The 15146-nt window shown below is 38.7% G+C and overlaps 2 long non-coding RNA genes across 2 annotated transcripts; both read left to right on the top strand.

Annotated features, from left to right (window-relative positions):
- Nucleotides 1–5042: 5042 nt before the first annotated feature.
- On the top strand, nt 5043–5826 carry LOC148126227 (uncharacterized). The gene is made up of 3 exons (XR_015743007.1): nt 5043–5110; nt 5254–5395; nt 5674–5826. It is a non-coding gene; the product is annotated as an uncharacterized LOC148126227 (long non-coding RNA).
- A 98-nt stretch (nt 5827–5924) lies between these two features.
- On the top strand, nt 5925–11687 carry LOC148126226 (uncharacterized). Its single transcript, XR_015743006.1, has 10 exons — nt 5925–5985; nt 6259–6390; nt 6486–6637; nt 6742–6806; nt 7083–7214; nt 7310–7448; nt 7566–7630; nt 8893–8990; nt 9298–9434; nt 11289–11687. It is a non-coding gene; the product is annotated as an uncharacterized LOC148126226 (long non-coding RNA).
- The last annotated feature ends 3459 nt before the right edge of the window (nt 11688–15146 follow it).

The raw sequence follows: 15146 nt of genomic DNA, 5'->3' as shown, positions 1-15146 counted from the left end.
TGAGGGGGGAAAAAGGGTGGAAGGAAAAATTAAGAAAAAAGATAGGTATGCAGGAAGAAAAGGAAAGAAGGGTCAAACAACTAATATGATTTATGCCAAAATGCCAAAAATGAATAGGCAATTGTAGACAGAGGATAAACAAAGGATAGACCAAGACTGCACATGACACACAGGCTGTCACCTATACTAACCTAGACAGCAGGTTCTTCTGAATTATGCCAGTGAGAGCTGGGTGACTAAGTGCCGGAACGTAATCATCGAAGTTAAATAGTCCTCAGTGATGGCCTATCAAGTGAGATGTCAGAAAAGCAACCACCAAGAATGGTTGAAGGTGTGCATTTAAGCATTAGTTTAGAAAGTAGATCAGTCAGCACTGACATTTTTTTTAGATGCACACCTCTGTTTCTATGTGTTATAAAGCGGAGACATTTTTTTTCCCTAAACAAAGCAGGCTGCAGCACTACCAAGCCATCAAAACAGATGGTGGCATGTGCCAAGGGTGGAAAGCTTTGCTTTTCTACCCAGCTGAGCAAAGAGGCTGGAGAGGGGCATGGCATGAGCCCAATGCCATCCCCTCTCTAAGGCAAGAGGCAAGATTCTGCTCTCCCCACATGAAATGGGACATGCCAGGAAAAGTCTTCCACCCAAGGTATTTTTTCTAAAACTGGCATTCTGGGGAGGCTTGCTGATTCTGCAGCAAAGACAGCTAATATTTGCATACCAGCAACAAAAGCCTTCCATTCCTTCCATTTTAGGTTAAACTGAAAGAAAAGAGCTTGCAAAGGACCACATAATACTGTACTAAACCACATCCTTCCAAATGACCTCACCCAATGATTTCATCTGCTGCTGGTATTAAAAAGGAGCAGCAACAAACCCTAGTCATTCAGACCATGCTATCCAGTGGTGGGATTCCAAAATTTTTTACTACCAGTTCTTTGGGCGTGGCTTGGTGGGCGTGGTAGGGGAAGGATACTGTAAAACCTCCAGTCAGAGGTGGTATTTGCCAGTTCTCCAAACTACTCTAAATTTCTGCTACCGGTTCTCCAGAACTGATCAGAACCTGCTGCATGCCACCTCTGATGCTATTCATGTGCTTACACAGTGCTTGGAGGCTGTGAATTTTTGGATAGGGAGGAATGGGGTGATTTGCCTCCTTGGCAGGCTCTTCACTTGGAAGCAAAGAAAAAAAGGAGTTAGAAGGCAGCACACAATAAGGACTGAATTCTCACACTGCTGCCATTTTGCCAGCTGTGTGTAAGCTGGGAGAAGAGAAATCACCTGGGCAAAGCCAAGGAATATAGGGGAAGAGAGACCTTTTCTTTGTATTCTTAGATTCAGAAAAGATAGCTCCTTTCTTTATATTTTTAGACCCAGAAAAAAATAACAATTGATAAACTATTATTGCCTGTTCAAAACCCCCTCACCTCCAGCTCCTTGTCCTCTTCCTGGCTGAGGAAGAAGTCTTCTGCTAGGTACACTATCCGGGACCAGATCTCTGCTCCACATTCTTAAATTCAGCTCTGCATCTCTAGGGATAGGATGGCCAGGAACTGCAATAGGACCATCCAATCTAGCACCTGAGCTTCTGGGGGGTGGGTGGGGGTGTTCCTAGGTGGTGTATGACAGGATGCCAGCAAAGGGTAGCAGCTGAAGATGGCAGAGCTGACAGCAGGATGTAGTTGCTATACTGTTAAAATGGAAGCTAAACAAGACTATGTAACACTATTCCTAAAAACACTATAGTACAAGTTCAGTGGAAGCATTGATAATCAATTCCCCCTTAAACGATTTAGGATTTATGAATGTAAAGTAAAATAAACTGTTCATAATCTCACAGATGGTTCAACTTTTACTGCAATTGGCAGCAGTAGAACATTTTCCAATTATAGAACTCTTCTGAAGATATGTTGGCTGCCTTGTCCTCGCTCACATTTTTTTAAAAAATAAGTAAAAATAGGCATATTTACCAAGACAATTGCAGATAAGCATAACTTTTAGTTTACTTATTACTTTGCTTCTTTTAAAATGAATTTTGCATCATTTTTTGTATGCATTATTGAGTGCAAAAAACCTAATTTATTTTCATTTTTCTGTTGTAAATGATTCTGAGCTCCTCCAGGATGAAGAAAATGAATAATAGATCAAATTCTCAGGCTGCTGCATATTTTATTGAAAGGAAACCTTCAATCAGCTATTTAAAAAAATAAAAATAACAGCTTTTACTAAAAGGCTTGCTAGCCATACTCATTAATGGACAGTAAAAGTACCACCAAACACATTAAGGCATTTAAACATTTAGGAATTACTTTTCAATCCTCTGTAGCTTGAAGGAATATCAAAAACTGATTCAAAATCAATTTTTTTTAGGAAAGGATTCTACCAACTTCTGTGTATCAGAAACAAGCCTTACAGTGAAATTTACACACGCCTTTTTCTTTCATCTGAGTGAAGCAACAGACTATCTGCCACTTCCCTCTTGGGCAATAAGACCAATTTCCATCTTCACTCATGTTAATAATGAACATATGAATAATGAACATGTTTAGATTATGTGATAATTTCTCACACACATATATATCTACATATATAAAACAGCTAAAAACAGTAAAAATCAAACCAAGTAAAACAATTAAAAGGCCACAATAAACAAATATTTTGAGTCTGTTAATAAACAAATAAAAGGTGGGTGTTTGCTGCAATAAGGAAAATTCTTGCTGAAGGTAAAAAATCAACTTTATGTATGTTATGGTCAAAATATCACTACTTTTTCAGCAATCATTAGGCAACTGATACTGATATCCTAGGTTCCAAAATGATTTGAATCTCTTTCCTTTCTGATTGTATCTTTATTTTTAAGAAGAAGATATGTGAAAATGTATGCTTGTGTGCATGCGGAGAGATTCAAAGTTGTGCTCACAGTCAGAAGTTTTTGAATAACAATTTAATCTTAACCAAGTTTTGTGTGTATGGGGGGAGGGGAACAGGTTACCATAGATGTTTATCTGGATGTAACAAATCATTATACAATAAGCTTCATATAGAAACGTTCACTTTCTCTCTTGGTTTAATGCAAAGTGTTCCTTTAAAGCCCTTTGTATATCATCTCAAGAGACAGGTTCCAATTCATTAGTGACGCGGGCTTCCGCTAATTTCTATAGCTCCGAGTTGCAGTAGGTCAAGGAAAGTGCTTTTTTCTTGGCATCCGGTGCTGCCAGACAGTTTACTTCCATGTGCATCTTAAAGCGGCCCATATGACTACTTTTCTTTTGCTAGGTCATATGGTATAGATGTCAGGTGGTAGGCCACCCTGGTTTAGCTGGTGCAGTATTCCTCAAGGGGTCTGCTAAGATGGTTGCGGATGCCACGAGGTTGTCCTTTGTTCTTTCCTCAATATCCCATCTTAGTTGCCAGTGTTGTATTTGTAGGCAGGAGGGAGAGGCAGGACACACCAGCTCCTTTAAAACCTTTGTTGTGAAGATCCCAAAACAAAAAGCAGCAGAGCAGCAGCCAGCGCCAGCTTTTAGCCTCGGCACTGTCCAACATTTCACCCACTAACAGGACTTTATTTCTCCCGCCAGTGGCTCTCCAATGAGTGGAGTCTGACGTCAGACCCACTCACATGAATATGTAATACATGAATATTTATTAGTCATGAATATTTAACATTTAAAGCATTATTTCCTGTGTGTTTTACATACACGCGCGCACACACACATATACACACACATGAAGGTATTCTGATGTGTTTTAATTGAAGAAAAAGATTGATAATTCAAGTAAAAAAGCTAATTTTTTAAACTAAGGGAGCTAATTTCTCTCCTGTCTTCATAATTTGCAGAAAGACAATGCAAATGTCAAAACTGCTGACTGAAAAAGAGGAGCTAGAATTGAAAATTCACAAGCTCATAAATACAAATCTTCAACTGGCCAAAGAAAAAGAGGAACTCTGCAAAGAATATGAAGAAAAGCTGAGCAGGTGAGAAAATTTTAGATAGCAATCCTGACTTTCTCTTCCTTTCTCAGCTATTTCAATTAGTTTTAATTTTAAAAAAGTTTTATGATTCAAATAAAAAAACCTAAGAGGGCTAATTTCACTCTACTCTTGATATTTCACAGGAAAAATAGCTCAGATGAGTCTGGGCAGCTGGACAAACTCAGACGAGAGAATGAGAATCTCAGGTGCAAGTTTCAAAATTACACCGTAGAAAAAGCGGAGCTCCTGCAAGAAAATAACGACCTTAAAGAAGAACTTTATAGGACAGAAATATTTAAATAGCAATCTTGACATTTTTTTTCAAATTCAAATTTATTTATTAGAGCCCTGAGGCCAGATACGCTGGATAAAAGAAATATAAGTGAATTAGAGCAATAGGTATAATGCAATGCAAAAATAATTAGGAATGTAGGTATGCTTAGTAATTCAAGTGAAAAGTTAAGAGGGCTAATATCTCTCTGGTCCTCCAAATTTACAAAAAGACAGCAGTGATGTCAAAACTGATATCAGAAAGAAGAGCTTCTAATCCAGACCAAGATGCTGACATTCGAGAATAGTCAACTAAGTGACGAGAAAGAGGCACTCTGCAGAGAGTACGAAGAAAGACTGGAGGTGAGAAATTTTTAGATAGCCATCATGAACTTCATGGAGTTCTGTTCCAGAATTTCATATTAAGTTTTTCTTATCTTAGAAAGCGTGGAAAAACCTGAAAATCTCCTTACTTTACAAAGAAATTAATGAATTATGGCTCATTATATGTTTACAAATACAAATCTAGGAGTTAATCTCATGAAAGTGAATGGGAAGAAATGTATAGGAGAGATCTTTTAACCTCCAATCTCCTTCAAACTACACACACACACACACACACGCATGCACTCATGAAGGTATTTTTAATATGTTTTAATTGAAGAAAAAGAGTGATAATTCAAGTAAAAAAGCTATTTTTTTTTACTAAGGGACCTAATTTCTCTCTGACCTTCATAGTTTGCAGAAAGACAATGGAAATGTCAAAACTGCTAACAGAAAAAGAGGAGCTGGAATTAAAAAACAATTCCAACTGGCCAAAGAAAAAGAGGAACTCTGCAAACAGTATGAAAAAAAGCTGATCAGGTGAGAAAATTTTAGATAGCAACTCTGACTTTTTCTTCCTTTCTCAGCTATTTCAATTAAAATGTTAATTTTAAACAAGTTTTATGATTCAAATAAAAAAAACCTAAGGGGGCTAATTTTGCTCTGCTCTTGATATTTTACAGGGAAAAGTAGCTCCGATGAGTCTAGGCAGCTGAACAAACTCAGACGAGAGAATGAGAGTCTCAGTTGCAAGGTTCAAAAATACGCTGGAGAAAAAGTGGACCTCCTATGAGAAAATAATGACCTTAAAGAAGAACTTTATAGGTGAGAAATATTGAAATAGCAATGTTGACATTTCTTTCAAATTCAAATTTATGTATTTGAGCCCTTAGGCCAGATACACTGGATAAAAGAAATATTCCATTCTTTCATATGTATGTATACGTAAATATGTATATGTATGTATAAGAGCAAGAGGTATATGAAATGCAAAAACAATTAGGAACGTAGGTACGACATTAGAGAAAGAAGAGCTTCAAATCAGGACCGAGATGCTGACATTCAAAAATCATTTTGTTTTTCATTCTTCACGGAACTGCCAGGTTTCCAGGCATCCAGAAAATATAAGCATGCATCTGGGCCAAGATTTAAGTTTAAAGACGTGTTCCCATCAGATAAGCAATCTAGCATGTGAGGAACCTTTTGAATGTGCCTGACCGAGGAATAGTTCACGTCGTAATAAGAGGTGAAGAAGCCCAATGGCAAGTGATGGGGTAATGGGGGTGGGAGTAATCAGTGGGCTGATATGGAAATGTATTCCTGACCTGTGATGTATTTTGGTTTCTCTAGATTGTTCACACAAAAACCGAAAGATTGGAAGTAGATCTGAAGAGAGCGAGGGAGTAGAGTTATATGTAAGTCATGGCATAAATCATGCCTTTAACTTCTTGAGTCCTGAACAAATATCAAAATCTTATTTTGTTCACTATTGTGAATTTCCAGGGAAGGGTGCAAAGTTTAGATGCTAGAAGATACGGTTGGCACCTCAGATTTGAAGATGAAACTATGTTTAACATCAACCCAAGTCACACAGAGCTGTTCTTAGAAAAAATGGTGTCTTTAATTACTGTCATTTTTTTAAATTAAAAATTTAAAATATATTTATATATATTTTTAAAACATTGCAGGAAGAAAGATCCAGACTTCCCCTTTTGACATCTACCACAGAAGAAAGGAGACGCGCCGAGGCATATAATGTATCCTTGTAGGTCACCTTAGAATATGTTTATGAAAAAAATGTAGAGAAACTGTAAATAAATGTACAGTTACAATACCTCCCAGAAAAACTTTTCTTAAGGAAGAAAACTAACAAGCAAACCTCTAAAATTCATTTTATGTTTTTCATTCTTCACAGAACTGCCAGGTTTCCAGGAGCCGAGAAAGTATTAGGATGCACCTGGGCCAAGATTTAACTTTAAAGATGCGTTCCCATCAGATAAGCAATCTAGCATGTGAGGAACCTTTTGAATGTGCCTGACTGAGGAATAGTTCACGTCGTAATAAGAGGTGAAGAAGCCCAATGGCAAGTGATGGGGTAATGGGGGTGGGAGTAAACAGTGGGCTGATATGGAAATGTATTCCTGACCTGTGATGTATTTTGGTTTCTCTAGATTGTTCACAAAAAAAACGAAAGATTGGAAGTAGATCTGAAGAGAGCGAGGGAGTAGAGTTATATGTAAGTCATGGCATAAATCATGCCTTTAACTTCTTGAGTCCTGAACAAATATCAAAATCTTATTTTGTTCACTATTGTGAATTTCCAGGGAAGGGTGCAAAGTTTAGATGCTAGAAGATACGGTTGGCACCTCAGATTTGAAGATGAAACTATGTTTAACATCAACCCAAGTCACACAGAGCTGTTCTTAGAAAAAATGGTGTCTTTAATTACTGTCATTTTTTTTAAATTAAAAATTTAAAATATATATATATATATATATTTAAAACATTGCAGGAAGAAAGATCCAGACTTCCCCTTTTGACATCTACCACAGAAGAAAGGAGACGCGCCGAGGCATATAATGTATCCTTGTAGGTCACCTTAGAATATGTTTATGAAAAAAATGTAGAGAAACTGTAAATAAATGTACAGTTACAATACCTCCCAGAAAAACTTTTCTTAAGGAAGAAAACTAACAAGCAAACCTCTAAAATTCATTTTATGTTTTTCATTCTTCACAGAACTGCCAGGTTTCCAGGAGCCGAGAAAGTATTAGGATGCACCTGGGCCAAGATTTAACTTTAAAGATGCGTTCCCATCAGATAAGCAATCTAGCATGTGAGGAACCTTTTGAATGTGCCTGACTGAGGAATAGTTCACGTCGTAATAAGAGGTGAAGAAGCCCAATGGCAAGTGATGGGGTAATGGGGGTGGGAGTAATCAGTGGGCTGATATGGAAATGTATTCCTGACCTGTGATGTATTTTGGTTTCTCTAGATTGTTCACACAAAAACCGAACGACTGGAAGTAGATCTGAAGAGAGCGAGGGAGCAGAGTTATATGTAAGTCATGGCATAAATCATGCCTTTATGTGGTGCACAAATGTTTTAGATATCATTTCATACCATTAGTACCTTATTATTCTTGACTAATGTATTTATTCCTTGTGTATCCAATCACACTTGGCCAATAAAGAATTCTATTCTATTCTATTATTTTCTTTTTGTCATCATTTTGATAATAAAAAGTCCCTCATCTGTTAGCTGGTGAATCAATTTCTTTTCTTTCTCTTTTTTCCCTCTGTATGCCAGCCATGTTCCTGGCTTATATGCATTTTCAAAAAAAAATGTTTAGATCTTTTAATTTTTTGTGCTCATTCTTCTTTATCTATTAATAAATTCAAGTAATTCTTTTTTTAGGTCCATTTGATTTTTTATGTTCTTTTTTTGCAGGGTTTTTCTGTAATTCCAGCTTTAACCTTTTGTATTCCTCTTCTAATTTCTTTTGAGCTTGCCTTTTCTTTTATTCCTCTTTCCCTTGGATGTTATAGTTAATCCTCTAATATATGCCTTTGCTATGTTCTATAGTTTGCAATGAGATTTCTTCTTTCCTGTTCTCTTTTTCTTTTTTAAAGTCCAATTCTCTTTGAATGAATTAAATAAATTCTTTTTCCTTCAATATTGATTCATTCATTGTCCATCTCAACTTCTTTTTTGTCCTCTCCATATAACTTTTATCAGATTATGATCTGCCCAAGTTTTGATATTTATTTCTTGTATGTTAAGTGTTAACTCTATTGATGTCCACGTCATATCTATTCTAGACCAAAACATGTGTCCGTTTGAATAGAATGTATATTAATTTTTCTCTGAATGTGTTTCTCACTATGCATCTTGAATATAGTCAATTCTTCCGCCACTTTAAGTGAAATAGTAAATAAAATTGAGATGGTTCATATTTTGTGTGAACCACTGTTTTAAATTTCCTAAACAAATTAACTAAAACTAGGTCTTTTTCTACTCCAACGTGAATAATCTTTATTGCGTCTATCTACATCTATAGCATTAAATTGGGAGTTGCACATTTGTGTTCAGATCTTGACATGCATAGTTTTTAATATGCACAAATATGCTTGTCTACAACCCTGCCTCTATTTCTAAACAGGAAGTTTAATATCTTCTATACAATGATATCACAGAGTATTTACTTTATGGAAAACAAATTCATGTAATTCTTTTCATAACCATGAAATTTTCTTAAAGAATGAAGAATATAAAGCAAGCATCTAATTCACAATTCATTTTATGTTTTTCATTCTTCACAGAACTGCCAGGTTTCCAGGCATCCAGAAAACATTAGGATGCCCGTGGGCCATGAGGAACCAGCAGGCATGATTTAAGTTATAAGATATGTTCCCATCAGGTAAGCAATCTAGCATCTAAGGAATTTTTGAGCGGGCATTACTTAGAAATATTTCATGTCATAATAAAAGGTGAAGAAGCCCAGTGGTGGGGTCATAATGGGAAGTGAGTGAGCTGATATAGAAATATATTCCTGACTTTTAATTGCCTTAATCTCTGGGAAAGTAATTTATTGGGATTTGTTGACAGCTAGGCATTTGTGAGAAGTATTTTTAATATGTTTTAATTGAAGAAAAATGTTGATAATTCAAGAAGTTCCCCCCCTCCAAAAAGGGAGCTAATTTCTCTCCGGTCTTCATAATTCACAGAAAGACAATGGAAATTTCAACTCTTGACAGAAAAAGAGGAGCTTGACTTAAAAGATTTAGGAGCTCATAAATAAAAATCTCCAGCTGACCAAAGAAAAAGAGGAGCTCTACGAAAAGTATGAAGAAAAGCTAAACAGGTGAGAAAATGACTTTCTCTTCCAGAATTTCATATTAAATTTTCCTAAGCTCCTTCCCCTGGACATACTTAACATAATGTTTTGGGTTGAATTTTATTGCCTGGAACAAGGTTAGGGAAAAGAAAATGATTCTTTTCAACCTGTTCCAAACATTCTGGCTCTCCAAGCCAGGCTAGCGTATTTTTCTGATTGCAGGAAGCCTTGTTTCTTCAAAGACTTTCACTTCCAGAGGCTTAGTTTTTGATTAAAACAATTGCAAAAGAAGAGAAGAGAGCACTGGGTCCCAAATAGATATTAGACATCATTAATCTCTTCACAGGAAATCTTCATGGCCCAACCGGGTTTTTATCTTCTACTTACTACTGTCCTTTTCAATTATGCCAGGTCTTGGCTTCCACTTTGATCTTTAATTTTCACAAATTCAGTCTCATCCATCATTCTGTACACAGCAGAAACTTCTGGAAATAGTTTTGAATTGGCTTGTGCCTGTTTTAGTATGTAAGAGAAAAAAGAAAAAAATGTTTTTAAGCTCTGAAGATTCCTTGGTGATAATAGATTACGTAATGCTAAATACTGAAAATGACAAATATTAATTTGTACTAATCAAACTCTTAAATATAAATAACTTAATGCTGAAGGAGCTAATCAAATCCCATTAGAATATAATAGAGGTAGAGTCTGCATAGATTTACTGATTCATCACTTTTACTGAGAATTTCAAAAGTACCCAGTAAATCATTCCAGTATTGATTCCTGTAGCAAAACTACATTAATTATAATGTAAGAACATGGATAAGAACAAAATAGTAGCTATTTTAATTAGTTTTAATTTTAAACAGGTTTTATTATTCAAATGAAAAACCCTAAGGGGGCTAATTTCACTCTGCTCTTGATATTGATATTTTAGAGAGAAAAAATAGTTCAGATGAGCCTGGGCAGCTAGACAAACTCAGCTATCATCAAGGATCTAGCTGAAATGCATTTAAGCATTAGTTTAGAAATTAGAATCAGTCAGCAATGACAACAATTTTAGATGCACACCTCGGTTTCTGTGTGTTATGAAAAGGAAGCATTTTTCCTAAACAATACATATTAGTGTTACACAGTCTCATGTGAATTTACCCTACACAGACATGAACAAAATGAGATATATTCTATAACTAAGAGTTGTGGATCAGAAGGTGTGGAAATCACCCCCATGTGGACTCATATCTTAAGCAAGCCATGATCACTTAGTTCAGGATATTTAGGAAAGGAACAAGAGAGATTTATTTGTCATGGCTATGGTAAGGATTTCTGAAGCATCTTGATGAGAAGCATTCTGAATACTGCACCTTCTCTGCTGGAGAATCTGTGAGCCTCCAGTATTTGGGGGGTAGAAATTCCCAACTCATGGGCCTTCTCTCAGGGACTGCAATCCAGGAACATGTGCAGTACTGCTCTTCAGAGAAATGCTGTGTTTTCATCTGATTTTTACAGAAGGTTTGTCCAGTGTCAGCTCAGTTTCAGCATGTGCTGCACTCTTTTGGACTATTTCAAATGGATGTTCACTGTTGATCCTTTCATTTCTTTGGAATCAACTGAGCTCTATGTATAAAATGCAGCTATCATTAAAAAGCCAGGTGTGAAACCTGGAAGCTTTGAAAGTGAAAAGGAACCAATCAAATCAGGAGTGTTCCCTTGATTGCAGCATTACTATCATAACAATGCAGCCTATGTGGAAGGGAAGGTGTGCCTTATCAAGAAAGTTCTCAGATTTCTATGCCCATCCGACACTTATGGGCCATGGTCTGGTCTTGCCATGACTATGGAATTTAGGTGCCAAACTTTAAAACCATGAAATTTCCCTTTCAGCACTTGAATTGGGATTGCAAGCAGCTGAAGAAAGACCATTAGACTTGACAGTGTGGGAGTATGAACGAATTTCCAGAAAATCAGGAATCCTTTCAGCAGTTCCAAAAGGGCTCCACACCCATTTGCATTACCAGGTGAGCCTGAGGACACAGACAAACCTCCAGGTGGCTTCAAATACTCTCTAAAAGAATGCAAATGACCAGCTATCTGCAAGGAATATAAATCCTCCCATGTCCAACATTCAGTCAGAGCTTCTTGGATGAGAAGCGAAATGTCTTCAAAGAAAAAACAAGAAAGTCCAGTTGCCTCTTGAAAAAGTGTCTTTGGACATTAGACTTCAAGCTTTCTTGTATTTAATTTGCCTGCTACATGTTCTTAATAAAGCCTGAAATCTCCTTATTAACTGGTATGCTTATTGTCTTTGGATTCTCAATGACCCACTTATCTTGCACCTGGTTGTTGCCTGGACATTTTGCCAAAAACACACAGATACACATACACATAAACATCAGATTTATCCCCAACAGATTGATTTACTTTCAATATCAATGTAAATTTACAATCAAACACAGGAGCCACCCAAAGAAATTTACTATTTAGAAGCAATTGTGCAAAGAGACCAGATCTCTAACAAACCCAGCTCTTACTAGAAATCAACTGTATCCATCAGATATCTGGGGCTGACCACCAGAATGGGTCTGGCCTTGCATAGGTAGCCTAAAGCAGGCTGCAGCATTACCAAACCATCAAGCCATACTGTGTTACATGCCAAACGTAGGAAGCTTTGTTTGCGTTTCTACCCAGTGATCTCTGAAGCTGGTTAAAGAGGCTGGAGATGAACACAAGCCCCTTGCTGTTATGTATTAGCATACTTACCTGTAATTGGTTGGTCTGTGGCGGCGAGAAATTTGAAGAGCCGTCACTGACCACAGCCACAAGCAGCCCAAGTATAAAAAGGGCTGCCACAGTTTCTTCGGCGCTCAGTCCTAGAAGAAAGTAAAACAATTGACAATCATGCTGGTGTCCTGAGTCTCTTTCCTGCGACATAACACTGGCGACGAAGGTGGGATTCTGAGACAAAGGGAACCAGCGAGCACATGGCGACTGACAAACACCGGCAACACATCAAGGCGAAATGGCCGGAAACAACACGCCACCCGCACCGTTCGATCCTTGAAGGGAGCGACCTCCATAATGTATCCAAACACAGGAAGAGAAGCGTTTTCCTCACTCATTGCAATCCCGCGGTATTTAAGATGGCCAAAGCGTTAGCAGCACCAACTGACGTGAAAACAATGGCCTGGCTGGACCTGGAAAGAATACTAAGGGCTCACTACACACCAACTGTTTCCTGCCTAATCAAAAGACTTGAATTTTATCGGTGCAACCAAAAAGGTGAGAGCATCAGCGATTTTGTTGCAACACTGAGGGACATCGCCGGAGTGTGCAAATTCCTAAACATGGATGAAGCCATGAGAGGCCAAGTGGTCCTGGGACTGAGAGATCTTATACTCTAAGGTTGATTATTAACAAAACCCAAAATCACACTCCAAGAAGCAATAGAAGAAGCTACCGCAGCAGAAGCAAAACAGAAATCGGTGGCCGCCATGCAGAAGATGAACAAAGCAGCACCAGAAACCCCCCAAAACACCACCACAACCCACCACGAGGACATTGAGTCCCCATCGGAAGACGAGGAAGAAGAAGGGGTAAATCAACTCCGGTCAGAACAGGGCAGAAGGGACCGGAACGGAAAAAGGAAGGAATTTTGTTGTGCTGGTTGCAAGGGGAGCCATCCATGTTCCGACTGCCATTTCCTAGATGCAATCTGCAAACATTGTGAATGGTGAGGACATATTGTTGGGGCATGCCAAGCAAGAAAAAACTACATCCCTAGACAAAGATGGAACACCCCCCCTCCCAGAGAGAGAGAGAGACAAACAGGGAGCCGCTGGACCTAAGACAACAGAAACAGGCGAGGGAAAGAAACAAGCAACGGAAGGGAGAAAACACACCAGACGGTGACCATCGGACACTCCAACACAACAAACACCAGGAAAGTATATGTCCAGGTCACCACAGAAGGCCAGCCATGCCGGATGGAAGTGGACTCAGGCTCATACTTATCAATGGTATCGTGGGACACCATAAAAAGACTGATAGCAGACATAAGCCGGGGAAGACTCAAAAGACAAACACTAACGCTGAAAGACTACCGGGGAACAAAATCCCCGTTGTAGGTACTGGACAATTCAAGGTAGCATTCAAAAAATGAATGGACCAGAGTCCTTTCACTAACCATAGTCAACTTGAATCAACCTAGCCTATTGGGACTCGAATGGTTTGCACCATTAGGAATTGAAGTCATAGGGATAAACAGCATCACCGAAACAGAGTGGGAAGATGTCCTGATGGAAGAGTTCTGGGATGTGTTCAACGGAAAACTGGGCAAGTACTGGAAGGTCCCCAATTTCCTTTAGTCTAAACCCAAACATAGCCCCTATAAAACTAAAGGCGAGGCGGGTTCCTTTCGCACTAAAACCAAAAATCAATGAGCAATTGGATAAACTCATTGCACAAGGGGTTTTAGAACCAATTGACCACGCTAAGTGGGAAACCCCAATTGTTACACCAATTAAACCTGATGGGTCGGTGCGCATCTGCAGGGATTACAAAGCAACTCTTAACCACGCCCTCCAACAAAGTGCATACCCAGTTCCAGTGGTACAGCATCTATTACATTCCCTTGTGGTGGGGGGGGAATCTTCACGAAACTAGACCTCGCACAGGCGTACCAACAGTTGCCTGTTGACCTCGAAACAATGGAAGCCCAGACAATCATGATGCACAGGGGGGCATTCAAATGCAACAGACTACAATTTGGAGTCGCCCCAGGGATGTTCCAGAGCTTAATGAAATGCCTATTGCAAGGGATAAAAGGGGTAGTACCATACTTTGATGATGCCCTGGTATCAGCCAGGGAAAAAGAACAACTGTGTGACTGCCTAAGGAAAGTCCTTGGCAAATTCAAGGAGGCAGGACTAAAAGTAAAAAAAGAAGTGGCAATTAGCTGCCAGCAAAGTTGAATTCCTAGGATACCTTATAGACAGCGAAGGAATCCACCCCACTGAAAATAAAGTTAGAGCAATCAAGGAAGCCCCCAGACCCACAAATGAAACTGATCTGCAAGTTTTCTTAGGACTCGTTAATTTTTATAATATATTCCTACCACAGAAAGCAACCATTTTGGAACCACTACACAGGTTGCTTGACAAGAAAGCAACCTGGTCCTGGGGGCGACGAGAAGAAACGGCATTCCAGGAGATAAAAAACTTGATCACATCAGACCACGTACTAATACAATACAGAGAGACACTTCCAATAACACTAACCTACGATGCATCACCTTTCGGCGTCGGTGCTATACTCAGCCATGTATTACCAGATAGGAAAGAAGCACTCACAGCATTCTATTCAAAGACTCTGTCAAAGCCGGAGCAGAACTACAGTCAACTAGACAAAGAGGCATTGGCTGCTGTCACTGGAATAAAACGTTTCCACGAATATATCTATGGGAGAACTTTCACACTAGTCGCAGACCACAAGCCACTCCTGGGCATCATTGCAGGAAACAAAGCTACACCTAATACACTGTCACCACGAATGATGCGGTGGTCGGAATTCCTGGCTGCCTATAACTACAAATTGACCTACCAACCTGGAAAGGACATAAATCATGCTGACGTGCTTAGCCGTTGCCCTCTACCTGAAAGAGAAGATGACCCATCACCAACCACATCAACCCTTCAAATAGAGACATTAGAAAACCTACCCGTAACGGCAGCAGACATCACTAGG

This window comes from Pseudonaja textilis, chromosome 3 (genome assembly GCF_049901715.1).
Source record: "Pseudonaja textilis isolate UNSWEBS1 chromosome 3, rPseTex1.2, whole genome shotgun sequence".
In the NCBI taxonomy this organism is placed as follows: Eukaryota; Metazoa; Chordata; class Lepidosauria; order Squamata; family Elapidae; genus Pseudonaja; species Pseudonaja textilis.
The sequence above is the reverse complement of the archived record's forward strand: the minus strand, read 5'-3'. Positions and strand labels throughout refer to the sequence as shown.